Raw genomic sequence first — 16,071 nt, forward strand, 5'->3', positions numbered from 1 at the left:
TTTACCCTTTATAGGGCTTTTTTTTTAGTATTGGTTCTTGTTTAAATATCCTTCAAAGTGCCATAAAATGTGAAATATTTGTTAAGGTATCTTGTAGAACAGATGGTAAGCGTAGCTTGGGGCAAATAATGAATTTTGGATTCAGAGCAGACATCATAACAATATTCATAAACATATGTTTGCCTACTATATAATGTTCATCTTTTGGACCTATAAGGGCAGTAAATATCACTGAAGGCTACTAAATTAAAAGATTACTTACTTATCCTTATGCAGTATCTTAATGGACTCACCTTAGTCCTAAATGTCTATCTGTGATGAAGCAAAGAAGGGCTTGAGGCCAACATATATATGGATACATTGTCTGCAACCCTAGAAGTGATGTCCATGCCACAAGGCTAGATTTCAGCAGCAATATTGCTAGAAAATGTGGCGTCCCACACCTCAGACCTTCAGAGTTGTAGCAACACAGCTGCCATATACAACCAAATGCAAAATATATTTAACTGGCCATAAAGATAAACTGTGCAACGAATTTGTTGTTGATCCCTTTCCTCACCCTTGCACATTTCCACCACTTCTGTTTTGCACTGAGCCACAAAACTTAACGTAGCACAGAAACAGTATATATTCTGAAGCTGGTCTGATAATCAACAGCCCCTTTGTATGGCTAAGCCACAGTGCTCCAATGACTAGCAAAGACTTTCCCATGCATTGACTCCACTGAAGTAAATGGGATTTAGTTTTGAGTAAGGCCACTTAAGATAATGTGTTTGGCTTAGATATACATTTCAGCTACTTGTTTTTTAAACAAGAGGACAAAGAAGACATTTGGGAAGGCATGAAAAGACATGCTAAGAAAAGAGATGCTACATTTTCAGAAAGAAAAGTCCAAGAAAGGAGGCAGGGGATAAAGGAAAGCAACTGAAGGATTGTTGAGTTTCTACTCAATTTTGCAGAGCCTAAGTCCAAATGGAACACTTCTTCCCAACCCAGCCTGCAGAAAAGGTCAAACAGGTAAGCATATACATAATGGCATACACCACAAGTACAGCACAAGAAGGAGAAAAGTCGGAAAAAAACTGGCCATGAAAATTCTTGAAGAAAAGGTGAGGAATTACACAAGAGAGGAAGGAAATGAGCAGCATCATGTGCTGTAGAAGTTTCTCAGGCAATGCAGTGCTACAGTAAAAGCATGATTTAGGTCTGACCCTTGTAATCTGGCATTCTGTAGTACTAGAAAACTGTAGTCCTTGCTACTGCAATATCACTGACCAGGGTTGATGTATTTTGCTGTACTACAACAACCACAGACCTGCACTAGATGCCAGATTTATTTCAACAATGTTGATGGCACGGGAGGGAAGGCATCTCTCTCAATTTACCATCATATTTAAGATGCTGACAACATATGATTTCTCACAATTGGGAAATGCAGTGATCTTTCCATTTGTGGTGTGGGAAAAAGGAAATGCAAAACATCCCCACAAAGGCTTCAGTTTTTTTCCATTTTTAGCTAATACAATAATATCACAAATCCTGTTATTACCCTTCTCAATATTGGAATCTTACACTGTACTTTTAATGTATTTTCACTGGAATTCACCTTTTGAAGGTATTAAGTTCTTTTGAGAGCTCCATCTACCTGACATACTTGACATCAATAAAAGAAGACAGAATTGTTACACAGGGCAATAGAAGTTTGCCTGGCATTTGTGCTGCATTTTATACTTAAATACAGATCGCAGAATAAATATGTGCCACAACAACTGTAAGAACAGTTCCCCATTTACAAATTTATAGAATTGGATGCCCGACCCTTTCCTAAATGGCTGGTTCCTTGGATTTGAAATGTATACAAATTTGAATAGTTTGCAACTAACATGTACACACATTTGTACCCTAATATCTATAGCCAAGTACAAAATATTTTATGAAAAGTTACCCTGAGGCACCATTTTGTAGGGTGTATGGGAAATTGGAAACTTTGATTTATTTCAACAATATTCTCCAGACATAAACAGGGTAAGCAGAAGAGTGTTGTGAAAACGGCTTTTAATTCATGTGATAAATTGCTAGACTCCATTAAGTTTAATGAGTCTCATCAATGCAGTCTTAGAATAGTTTTTAAAATGCTATCACAGACTGATATAAACAAATTAAGCAAATTAACAGTAATAATCCTACGCCTCTACAAAATATAAAGGACTTATTAAAATCCAATGTAGAATGTCTGTTTTCGTATTTCTGGTAGTGGTAGTGGTTGTATTTTAAAGTGATATTTTTCTGTTTCTACTACATCTGAGAAAACCGAAAATAATTCATCTGTACAGATATGTTTCTCAGTGTCTAAAATATCTGTAGGGACATGCATTTTCTCTCCAAAGCTTTTATAAAATGCTATCCTACACAAACTCATGCACACACACGCGCGCGCACACTTAAGTCAGAATAAGTCCCACTAAGTTCAACAGAACTTACTCACAGGTATATATAGAAAGGTTCATGCTGTGAACCCTGGTCCATGTCCCATTATCAGCCCGCTTGGGCAGTACTGTCGTTTCTGCTGGAAAACAAAGTGGGGCAGCCAGCATGGCTGCAGTGCTCACTTCTTCTCATCTCTTTTAACACAGCTCTGGCTTGCCGTAGAAGAAAGACAGCATGTCAGCTGAAGGCTGGCATAATGTAGGATGCAGTCCTGGCCATTACACCAATGCCAGTGCTTCCTTCTCCATCTTATCCTCCATAAGCAAAGTATATGAAATAACTATTATTCTCAAGCACCCAACACACATCAGTATTCCCCTGCTAACTGTAGCTTCTACAAGCAACATTTTGTGATGCAGCAGAAAAGACACATGCTTTTGTTTTATCGCTTCTCTTCCACACTCTCAGTGTTTTGGAAGCTTTTCATTTCATTTCCTTGAAGAGACAGAGAAGTATGGTGGTGATGGCACTTCTGTGAAGCTCACAAGTGCTTGATACCATACTTGGTGGCTAATGTGCTGCGTGCATTATTAGCACCTGAGACAATCACCCGATAGCCTGAACCAGTGGTGATTCTTCACAACTAGCAGCAGTTTCACTGTCCCTCTTTTCAACTGAATGCCCCAGTCTCAGTGAGATACAAGATTCTGTGCCCCTGGCCAAGGACACCAATTTCCTTATTACACCTATAAGTCTAAATCCAGGTTGGAAGAGACCAGGGCACATTGCTTATAACAGTAAACCATTGCTCTACTGTATCCCTGAGAGATGCCTCCAGGTCTTAGCCTGCAGGAGGCCATGCAAGAGAATTGGCACAGATTGGAAGAGGAAAAAAGATGGCATGGTAAAGAACCATGCAACCCTCCTGCTCTGGCTCATCTGGCTTTTCTCAAGGATCAGTAGCCCTTCAGAGCAAGAGCTTCCCCATATGAAGTATGGAAGTGAGGGTGTTTACAACATGCCAATATATTGGAATACTGCCAACTGAATATCTGTTAAAACATTTTCTAATATATTTTAATTGCGCTAGAAAAGAATCAGCAGCATCTAAAGAGTGTGACAGTGCTATTGATAGTTTCTAAGCAGTCATTGGACAGCTATTTCCTTCTTTCTTCCATCATCCCAGAATTATGACAACCTCTAAAGCCCTTTTGTGTTTTCATTGCTCAATTTTATCTTCCACATTTCTGTACTCGATGGCAATCTTTAACGATGTATTTCAAAATCTTCATATTTGTTTAAGTGCTATTTTGTCTTTGCAAAAAGGGAAATTTTCTTCAGACTCTTCTCTCTTTCCCCTGCTCTGCCTCTTTTCAACAGCACTATCATCAAATGACTTATTTGAAAACAAAAACAAAAATCATCTCAGGAAGTGCTTGCCCATGATATGTACCATCATTTTGTTTGCAGATGGTTCCAGAAGGACAGCACAGTTAGAATGCAGAAATCAGATCTAAATGCTCAAGTTTTTGGAAGCAGTCTTCTGAAGGGGTGCCTGTGATGAATGAAAGAAGCAATATGTTGCTTGCAAGCTACTAGGCTCAAAGACATGACAAAGCAGGAAATACGTGACATTTAAAGACTTTCAGTGAGGTTTGTTTACTTCATAAGTTACAGTGAATTGGGAAAGAGATCAACAGCTGGCATCTATCATATATCCAAATCTTAATGTTAAGGTTTTGGATAGACCCTCTTGAGACTGACAATGGCAGCAAATGGGATCCCAGTGTCCTTCAAGTTTTTTATTTATTATTTATTTATTTAAAACTTTTATATGCCGTCCTTTATGTATATCATCTTAGGATGACTTACAACATTAAAAACAGAATTCAATAAGACAATCAATATCACAATATAATAAAAATATATAACCAATAAAATAGATCAAATCAAAAGCAACTGTAAAACCATTAAAATACTAATTTTTAAAATAATGCTTAAATAAAAAGGTTTTGACCTGGCGCCAAAAAAATATAGGCTCGGCGCTAGGCGAACCTCTCCAGGGAGCACATTCCACAATCTTAACTTGTACTTTGACATGATTATCTTCCACTTCAGCACATTAACATCTTTTAATATCTGTTCTGGTCAAGAATAATAATTCAAATATTTTGAGCAAGCAAGATTGTCCAAATAAACAGGCATCTCCATTGCATTGTGCCTGTAGCTTTTCAAAATATGTTAGTTTTAATGTGTTTACTGTTTATTAAGTTCTTGTTGTATTGTTAATGGTTGCTTAGCAGGCAAGACACTTAATCAGTTATAAATAATATAAATGACTAGCATATGAAAGTGTTTCTTTGCTCAAATTTCTTCTCAGACCAGATCCCTAATCTTAATTTATATCCAGATGTTTAGCACATGTATGGAGTGCTTCATCTTTGCATGTTTAGCTAAAGGTGAGAAAGTGTTCCACTTGAATGTAGTCTTAAGCAAGAGAAGATCTGTATAATTACATTATAAACCATAAGAGAAAATGTAGATAAGATCATAGGTAGAAAAATGAAACACCCCCCCTGCCCACACACACACACACACACACACACAGTTACTTGGATGCAGAAGGAAAATCACCATTTGGTAGGGCCTCAACCCATCAAAAACAATAATAGCACTTCCTTCCAACTACTCCATCAATTCCTGGTCCAGCCAGATCTACTCTGGGCAGACACTTGCCCTCCTATGACCACTAAAATCCATAAAAAGTTGTTTGTATGTATGTACAGAGCTGTAGTGGAAACACACAGATAAACCCTCACTCTTCCTTGGCTATTTGATTCCAGTAATTCTACCCTGAAGTAGCTGTATTTGTTCTCCTTTCTATTATGCTGTGATTTAGCTCACTGCTTTTCTTCATGTCACGTCATAAGGTGAGCAGCTAGCTCTTGTCTTTCCTCTTTTTCTCTTCATTCTGCTTTTAAAATCTTCCTACCAACGTTTCACCTACTAGCTGGTGAAGCTATCCACTGCTAAACAGCTCTTTGCACCCTGTTATAGTCATGTCTTGGAAGCACAAGAGGTCAGAGCCCAGACTAAATTCTTGCTCACTTATGAATTAGTTAAATAGCATCAACTTCCTTTCCTGACACAATTAATTCAAGATATGAAAATACCATCTTTCAGGTTCATACTGGAAAGTCTTAATCTCAGTTTTCTCAGTCAGCAGCCTCTGAGAGCTCCAGTAGCTAAGCTGATTACACACTGTCCAATCCTCATCAAAAGATTATCATGTATTAAATTTAAAAAACCCTTATATTGCATTTCTTCTTCATGATAAAGTTTTTAGAGCCTGAATGACTTTAGAGTGGCAATTTGTAAAGGAGATTATTCTGGCAAAGTGGATCTGAGCAAATTGTCTCTAATTATTTCAGTAAATGAGCTTTACAAGAAATTCAGTAATCAAGAAATGCTGCCAAAGAAATGGACTCCAAGTCCACACAATCTGCAATCAATACATGATATTTTGTGAACAATACAGCTCTCTTAGTGCTGATCAAATGTATAACATGCAAACTAAAATGACAACAAAAACAACAACAATGGCATATTGAACATTCTTGATGTTTTCAGGACATCTTGGGTCAAGAGTACATTATTTTAAGGGAAAAGGTCAAGTCATATTCCTTCATATGTATATCAGAACAAGACATACATATGTACCACCAATACCTTCCAGTTGGCACAAATGGAAGGTAGAGATTCTTAATAAATCTCTCCACTGAACAGTCTCTTCCAAAAAGAGTCTTTTGGCTTGTTTCCAGGGTTGGTTTAGGAAAAGCTAGCTTCCAGAATGTGCCAGTGGTGAGTCAGACTGGTGCAACATAATCAGATGAGCTATAATAGCACCACTGGACACTGGCCTAATTGTTCACAGAGGTATCCCTGTGCTGCTCTTCCATATTCTTATTTAGAAGGCATTCATTCCAAAATGTGGAATGTGCCTAAGGAATGGTTTAGGCTCTTTGGGTTCTTAAAAGTAAAGTATGGCCTATTGCTTCTTTACAGATCCAAGTACCAGGTACCAGATATTGAATGACACACTGCACATTCTAATGCTTTCTAAGATAGTCGCTGATTCCTGATTCCTTACACTCACACCCATATGAGAATGGATCTGCCCTCCTTCCTTGAGTCTAACCTGTTGCATCTTTTCCTGATTTTTCAGTCCCATTTGCCTTTTCATTCTGTTGACATTTTGATCTTCGAGACTGCAAGAAGTTGATGGGAATAGGAGGGGTAGTGCCGGCTTACAAAGAATGTTAAAACAGTTTTACCTTTACAGAGGTAAAACTGTACCTGTTACCTCTTTAAAAACCCCATGGATGAGAAATTCATTAATTAATGTTTTTATATACTTTAAAAAGATATTCTACCATGTCTGTCTGACTAAACCATACAATGCAAGAAGCTATAGTTGAGATTGCGAAGGACTTACTGAGCTGCTCAGTTCAAAATTGATTTAGACTACAGAAGGTTAGCTTCACTTTGGCAATTTATTTACAGAACAGAACTAATCTAATTTGTTGACTCTAGAGATAATCTATAGTGGCTGCCCCAATAATCCACACTGCAGGCAATACATAAACATTCGAAAGGCTGATCAGAAAAAGAAAGCAGGAAGGTTGTTGTCTCTGGCTGTTAATTATAGCAGATTCCTTGTGGTGGAAGTAGATAAAAGTACCAAGAGATACACTTTTCTGTTATGTTCACCAAGCTGAGAAGAATCTCAAGAATCATCTACCTTAATGAGTTAGTGCTTCTTGGGTTTTTGGACTAACACTGCAGTTCTGAGCACATTTACTCAGAAGTAAATCCAATATATACTTGGATTACTGCCTAGAAGTGCAATCCTTAGCACTTTTTCTAACAACTAAATGCCATTCAAAGAGGCATACTTCTATCTATGCATGCTCAGCATTAGATTTCTGTAAGTAAATTCTTCAAAGTCAATTTTGGACTGAGTAAGTAATACGTAGGATCAGGTTGCCTGTGTAGCCATTGTGCTTCTAATATCTAAGGCTGGGTCTTGAGGCAGGTCACTGGGAACACAAATACTCCATTATGAGATTGATTTATCTTTGCTGCTGTGGCGGAGCGCTCTGCAGTGCTTGCAGGGGCACTCTTTTTCTTGCCTCTTTTTAGTTATTTAAGCAGTGTGCACAAGTACACAGGAGGATTATAAAGACCATTCCACCTTTTCCCTCTTTGACTGTGCTTGTTGTCAGTTCTGGCCCTTCCTATTAGCTGCTTGTCAAAATAGCATTTTCCTCTCTAGGTGGGTCTTGGATGCTTATCCTACAAGGGCAGGAAGTTCTCTGCAGGTCTTCCGCTGTGGGATCTATGAGAGTGCTCTGTTGTGTGGGTCCTCCTTCCTTTTCTTCCTGTGTTGTGCTCCAAAACAAGGGGAGTGAGCAGCATGGGCGGCATCAAAACACTGCCTAAAGGAATGCCTGGGCAGTTGCAACAGAAGGTTTGTTGCTGGCTAGGCCACCAAGGCTGACTGAATGAAAGTGCTCTGGTATCATTTGTGTAGTGAAGTAGGGAGGATTCATAGGGACCTTCCCTCAATGAACTGAGTTCCTTGACTGTCCGTGTGTGTGTGTGGGGGGGGGGGGTGGACGGGATGTCACACTTGTGGGCTTTGGCAGTGTTTTTATGGGCACTGGCACATGTCTGTCATGTTAAAGCATTCATGGCTCAGTGCATGCTTTGCATGTGGAAGGCCCCACAGTCAATACCTAGTATTTCCAGACAGGGCTAGAAAAATTCCTGCATAAAATCCTGGAAAGCTGCAGTCAGTGTTGACAATATTGGGCTAGCCGCTAGGGGCATGACTAAATATAAGATAGTTTCCTATGCTGCTATTTTTATGTCACTTGGATTTTTTTCGAAGCTTTATGTTATACCCACCTCTTCTGATATGAGAGGTGTAAGATACTTGGACCATGGGGCGTATTTCACCACTCTCTGTTTAGGCATAATTGGAATATATAGGGTTGATCAGTAAGTATTGCTTTTAAGCATTTTGGTGGATTTGGATGGTTCTCACTTTTCCTATGAGATATTTCAAACACAGTAGAAGCACTGCATGGGTATAATAGCATATAAATTTAGATAAAACTTTGTGCAATATAATTGCTAAAATTATATCACTATGGCTGTCTGTATATTTCTTAAAAAGGGTTAGGGTTAACATATTTTCTGCATTTAATGAATTTTTCCTGAAGGTATATGCATGGCTAAATGTATAAATACAAATGCTATGTTTTAATCAAATTACAAGTATGCTAAATTTCACTTCCAACTGAATCTGTAGGTCTCAAAACTTTGACTGATTAATAATGAAAGAAATGCATCTGGTAATGTTATGCCATTACAAATAGACAAAGGTGTCTATTAAACATTGTTAACATTCATACAGTATTAACAACACATTTTTAAGAGATAACCAAGTTGAAACTGCAAAATGCTCTTTATTATTTCTTTTTAAAATTTATTATTCTCCTCTCCAGTTATCTTAACAACCGACTCTCACACATGACTGGGATACCAAGTATTGTGCATTTATGTTAGACCACTTAGCACTGAAACATTTCCCAGGATACTATACCCAGATTTTTGTTACTATTAACTCTATCTATAGCACAAAGCAATTGTTAAAACCTGCACAGATGTGGTGAGCAAATGGTTTTCCAAGCTAAATTTTCTTTTCAACAGCCAGTTACATCTGACCTTTAAAAGCAAGAAGTTATAATAGATGGTTGAATATTGGCTGTACTTCTATGTACCTAGCTATGTTACATGCATTTATCTATCTCTGCTTCTAGTTTATTTTTCTCTCAAAACCTATTTTTATTTTTAGGGATTGAGCCCTGGAGCAATTACATATACTTCTTTCTGACTGAACAGAGTGAGACAATTCAATTGAATAATCAAGTACAAGATAAAGCAAGTAACCATTACAAGACACAGTTAGTATCAGCTGAGTTGCTGATGGGTATGATGAATAAAACCAGTCAATTCAAAGTATAGTAATACCATGAATTAACTTGCCAATGCCTTAACATTGCAATCATATAAAATGCATACACCTTACTTGTGAGTAAGTTACATTGAGATCAAAGAATGCATAGAACTGTGCCATACATTAATGAGCCATTGCTTTTCATAAAGTTATGTGTGGTTTCTTCATTTTTGTTGCATCATATTTAACAATCTTCATAGAAATAATATTTTCTTACCCTGCCACAGGAAGAAGTTAAGGAACGAGACAAAACAACTCCAAAACTATTGTATGCACATTTACACTATAACTGTACACTATATATTTTTCTTCCAAATATATCTATGTATTTAGATAATTAAATGTTACATTATGGGGGAAGCAACTTTTTAAAGGTAACACTAGGAAGATAAATACATATACATGGAGCTCCTGATTGGGTGAGTCTCCAGAGGAATTCAGTTCTTGTATGTTTTTTATATGTAACAGATAAAGTCAACCCATGAATTGTCTCATCAGGATGAGAACTGAACAGGATGAGAAGTTGTGTGTAACCAAAGCTAGTTTGCAGAAGTAATGAGAGGAATCCAACAGCACCCACAAGCTAATACTATTGATATTGCACTAGTGTATGCCAACATTTGCACAATGCCAAGAGTGCTTGCTAGGAAAATTTGCCAGAGTGGCAGCAGCCAAAAGGAGTCAGTAAAAACATTAACTAACTAAACTTTTCTTCATTTCCATGACACCCCAAAATTGCTGACTTAGTTTAATTGTAGGAACAGCCCAACCTTGAAAGGGTTATTCAAGACCACCTAATGATTTAAGATCTCATATGTTCATTGAACCAGGCTCAAGTCCAGCACTCTTTCCAATGGCCATAATGTGTGTCTCCATTGCATTTCTAAGCAAGCACTGCCCTAATGTGATTTCTGCCTTCTCAATATAACGCTGTTCAGCACTGCACACACAAAACCAATCCTCCTGGAGTACTTCCAGATTGATAGCATGCAGCACTACTAATCATAGGTCCTTGTGCAGATTTCTTTTCCTCCTTAACAGGTTTTTGTATATTTTAGTAGTAAGTAAAAAATAAAAAGGGGAGGGAAAAGTGACAGCTCAACATCATCACCATCATCATCTTATTAATTTCATTTCTATGCTGCCTCATTTCTATAACTATAACACTCTGGGCAGTTTACAATAGTCCATAAAACTGAAGCTCAGTCCAGACAAGACGGAGGTCCTGTTGTTTGGTGGATCGGGCTTCGGAGAGGGTGAATTGAACTTAGCCCTGAATGGGGTTGCACTCCCTCTTAGGGACAAGGTCCGCAGCCTGGGAGTGCTCCTCGACCCAGAGCTTTCATTGGAAGCTCAGGTGACAGCAGTGGCGAGGAGCACTTTCCTTCAGCTTTGGCTGATCCATCAGCTGCGCCCCTACCTGGAGTACGACTGCCTGGCAACAGTGACACACGCGCTGGTGACTTCCCGCCTTGACTTCTGTAACGAGCTCTACGTGGGGCTACCCTTGAAGACGGTCCAGATACTTCAGTTGGTTCAAAATAGAGCTGCCAGGCTGCTGACAGGGACTGGGCATTTTGTTCACATGACTCCAGTCCTCCGTCAGCTTCACTGGGTTCCCATTGAAGTCCGGGCCCAATTCAAGGTGTTGGTGATGCCCTATAAAGCCCTAAACGGCTTGGGTCCTGGTTACCTGAAGGAGCGCTTACATCCATATATGCCCGGCCGCCCCTTGAGATCTGCGGGAGAGGCCCTTCTCCGGGAACCCTCCGTGAAAGAAATTAGGAGGGTAGGTACTCGGAGGAGGGCTTTCTCTGCGGTGGCGCCCAATCTATGGAATGCGCTCCCCAGAGAGGTCCGCCTGGCGCCGTCGTTATTTATTTTTCGGCGCCAGGCGAAGACCTTTTTATTTAAACGTCATTTTAATTGTTAATATTATTTGCTTATTTTATCTGGCCAGGGTGACTTATTTTATATTGTTAATTTGTTGTATATTTTGAATGTATTATATTTTAATTTTATGTTGTGAGCTGCCCCGAGGCTTCAGCGAATGGGGCGGCATAGAAATGTTTAAAATTAAATAAATAAATAAAAGCACAATACAATGCAATAAAAATGTCATAAAATCAAAACACATCAACAAACTTAAATCAGCTAAAATAAACAGTAAAGAATGACCTTGGGTAATGCCCTCAAGCCCCTGGATAGCCAAGTAAACCTTTAGCACAAAGGTCTGACTTAACTTGGCACTGACAAGTCAACAGGGTTGGCACCAGGTAGGCGACAGTGGGAAGATTGTGTCTGAGAAAATTGCAGCTGATAGATGCTCTCCAGCAAGTTTTATGGTCCTAAGCTTCATGAGTTAAAAACAGCACCTTGAAGTGGGCCAGAACTCATCTTATGTGTCTCATGGGCTCCAGTTATTTATCATGCTGCCACATTCTTCATGAACTGCAGCTTCTGAACAGTCTTTAAGGGCACCCCATGTAGAGTGCATTGCATTAATCTAATTCAGAGATCACCAGCACATGAATAACTGAAACCAGGCTATCCCTGTCCAGATAGAGGCAGAGCTGTGCTACCAGTCAAAGCTGGTAGAAGGCACTCTGAGTGACTGAAGTTACCTGAGCCTCAAGTGACAAAGTTGGCTCAAGAAGCACCCCCAGGCTACCAACCTGTTCCTTCAGGGGTGTGCAGCCCTATCTAGAACAGGCTGAACACCTTCCCTTCAATCAAAGGAACCACCTAGCGACAGCATCGACATCTTGTATGGACTGAGCTTTAGACTGGTAGCTCTTATCCAGCCATTGTCTCAGCAAGACACCAGTTTAGCACATCCTTAGTTGCTGACAATGATAAAAAGAAATAGTACCATGCATCATCAGCATGCTGATAACAATGTACTCCAAAATTCTGGATAAAACCACTTACTGGTTTCATGTACATATTAAATACCTTGAGAACAGACCCCTGAGGAACTCCATACTGAATAATCCATGGGGTTGAACAGTATTCTCCAAGCATCATCATCTGGATGGCCCTTCAAGTAGAACAATGGTAATGTAGTATTTCCACTCCCAACTCTCCTTAGAAGGATACCATGGTTGATGGTATCAAAAGCCACTGAGAGATCCAGGTGTATGAACAGGATCATATTGCTCCTTGATTTTCTCCTGGCATAGGTCATCATAAGGGCAGCCAAGGCTGTTTCCATGCCAGCAACAGGCCTGAACCCTGACTGAAATGGATCCAAATGCCTGGACTCTGCCTGCCACCATCTCAAGAACCTCACCCAAGAACCTCATCTCAAGAACCTCACCTAAGAATAGCCTGAAGTTATGAAGGTCTTCCAGGTCAAGGGAGGATTTCTTCAGAAGCCATCCCACCACTGCCTCTTTCATGAGGCATGGCCTCACTCCGTCTCACAAGGAAGCATTAAACACTTTCCTAGCCCAGCTTGTTCCTTTCTTGCTTTTATACGCCAGAAGGGCAAAGATCCAGTACAGAGGTAGTTACACAAACATGGCAAAGCACCTTGTTGACATCCTCAAGCTGTACCAACTGAAACTCATTCAATAAAACCAGACAAGGCTCTGCTCTTGGTATCTTAACAGATTCAACTGCTTTAACTCTGGAGTCTAAGTCCTAGTGGAAGCAAGAGGTTTTGTCACTATCTCTTGTTTCACTTCAGATTATTTTATCATGGGGTTTACAAGGTAAGAATATTTGCCCTTTCCACCTTTAGACTTGCCATTGCCACTTCTGCTCATTACTGACCAGAGGTAGCTTGAGTATCACTGCCATTGTCTGTGAAAAACACTCTGTCAGTGTCACTTTCAACTACTGCTGCCACCCAGTAGCTTCCCCTCCAAGGTGCATCCATTGTCTTCTGCTGGCGTGACCATTACTCCTGATGAGGTTGGATGCATCTTGGCCTGGTGTCTCCATTCTGACCATTCTGCCTTGGGAAACCCTGTTCAGAGACCAGCCTAGTGAAAGAGACTGGCCTGCTGGTGACATTGCTCTTGGCTTCTCATGGCTTCTCTGACACCCTGAAACCCCTCACCACATAAAGGCATCTATTCAGTTTGGGGACACTCTACTTTTATTCACTATTTATTTAATCCAAGTATTTACACTTAAAAATTAAATAGGCTCCAAGCACAACATACATATAATCAGTGAAACTAAGCAGTCCCTGTCTGTGTACTTAAAAAAAAGACACAGGAAAAGGGATGGGCAGGGAAGAGGAGAGAATAAGTTTTTCAATAAATCTGTTGGGGTGGCTGTATGGCCTCCTCTCATCTTCTTTAGTATGGCATGATAAAAGAGCAAGTGGAATTTGAAATTTCACAGGGGGCTATATCCAGAAGGTTTCCGATAATATTTAGAATATTTCATTTGATACTATTGCAGGTTTATGTTTTTAATTCTCTATACTACATTTTTAAAAATAAGGCTTTCAGATATATAATAGTAGAGATAGAATAGTGTGTTTGATACACAGTAGGAAATATTTAGAAATTTTGAGAATGTTAGGCTTGTCTAATCCAACAGCAAAAAATAGTGAATTTCCATATTCTTACCATGTGGCAAACATCCCATTCAAACTTGAAACAAAGACTACTGAACCAGTTCTTTGCCTTTGAGAACCTAACTGGACACAACCGCTAATGCATCTGGTGACTATAGCCAGGCTGCCATTGTGGCCACGTCAGTCTCTTCCATATGTCTGGCAGCCAGCTGGTTGTCCAGATGGAGTTACAGCTAACGATGATAGCCAGATGACCATTAGTACATTGGATGATGCATTGAAAAGGTCAAAAGGACTTTGGCTGCCATTTATAACAGGAAGACTTTATCTACAGGGGGCTATTCATAGCTTGCAATAAAACATGCAAATAATTTACAAACCTATTGTCAACCTTTTTGTGAAACATCAAGAGCAGAATCCTAAAAGATTACATTTGATTTATTTACTGCCAAATAATTTGTTCAAATCTTCCATTGATTTTAGGGCTGGATGGTAAATTACCAACAGCAGTCCTGATGTCACATTCTGAATAAAAGATTTACTCTTTCAAAGGTTTCATTGTAGCATTTCCTACTTTCTTCTCATCCCACTTCTTAAACTATTTAGATAGCCAGATAAACCAGTGTGTCATATATAATATATATATATATATATATATATATATATATATATATATTAAAGGAACGGTTTCATAAATGCCCTCAAGTATCAATGTTTGCCACAAGCATTGAATGAAGCAGTGCTTGAATATAGCTATATTTTTAAGGAGTTGGTCTTTATTTTTTTAAATAAGACATTTAGCCAAATGTTAGCATGTAAAATGTAAATCTCTATTCATTTCATAATAGAAGCATGGTGCAAGAAGTAATACAGTTTATCATTCAATAAAAAACAGGGAACAGAATTCCACAATCTTTTTTATATTATTTGATGTTGCTAAATGGACAGATTTTAACGTTCAAATTATTTAAAATTTATATTAACAATTGTCATTTGAGAAGAGAAATTTTTAATTACCAGTTTAAACTGCACTGTCTTAAACTGATCCAATAATTTGATATGCTTGGACCAAAGATTCCAGGAGAAGGAATGAGAAAGGAGTGTATGAACAAAGATTAGATCCCTCAAATATTAGATCCACAGTAGTTCCTTCCTGCAATCATGGAAAATTGATATGCATATAAAACCACCCCCTCAAAAGTAATGTTGTGCAGGAGAAAAGTTGCTAGAAATGTGATGAATTTGCTGCAAAGCACGCAATGCAATTGGCAATAGCACCTGATAAGGATTCTTGAGAATTATACTTGTTTATTTCAAGGTAACAATTCTTGTCCACAGGTTCATTTTACAGAGATGTAAAAAGGTGTTCTTGCATAGAGTCCTTCAATCTGATGTTCATACTAGGATGCAAAGCTACTTGTGTAAAGCCCTAATCAGAAATTGAGTAATAGCACCAGTAATTTATTCTGGTATAGGTAAAATGAGGGTCAACATGGAATCCTTTCCACTTTTTCCTGCCTACCAGAATAATTGATTGGTACTGTTGCCTTGCACCAGTACAACTCTTAACTCTTCAATCAATGTTCTCAAGCTTAGGTAAATTCATGTTCAGCACATTTTCTGAATCAAAGCAATTGGTATGCAGTTGGTAGTCAACATATCACTCACATAAAGAAGAACATCCACAAAAATAGTAAAGGCGATTTTGTGGGTATCTTACCTTAACAAAAGACCTATTTGTTTATGCAGAAAAGTTGGTCCAGTATTTTCTAAAAGCATACTAAGTAGCATTTGGTAACTTTCTTATATTCAGATTGTATTTCATTACACTATTTTGCTTGGATGCTTTAATCTCTAAAATCTCTGGTAGTTTCATGTAACAGGCTAAACCGATGTTTGATTGCACAATAGCTTCATTATAATTGTGACAAAAATTTGAAAAAAAGATAAACCATCTCATTTTGCTTGCAAACCTACTCACCAATTCTGAGAAGATTTCTCAGTACTTCATTTTTAACCTGTCTAG

At 38.7% G+C, this 16,071-nt stretch overlaps 1 protein-coding gene across 1 annotated transcript in view; it reads right to left on the reverse strand.

Annotated features, from left to right (window-relative positions):
• The window catches only part of NCKAP5 (NCK associated protein 5), a 640,837-nt gene that overhangs the window by 458,713 nt on the left and 166,053 nt on the right, over positions 1 to 16,071 (reverse strand). The window lies entirely within an intron of this gene.

The sequence above is a fragment of the Varanus komodoensis genome, unplaced genomic scaffold (genome assembly GCF_004798865.1).
Source record: "Varanus komodoensis strain SLA01 unplaced genomic scaffold, ASM479886v1 scaffold32, whole genome shotgun sequence".
In the NCBI taxonomy this organism is placed as follows: Eukaryota; Metazoa; Chordata; class Lepidosauria; order Squamata; family Varanidae; genus Varanus; species Varanus komodoensis.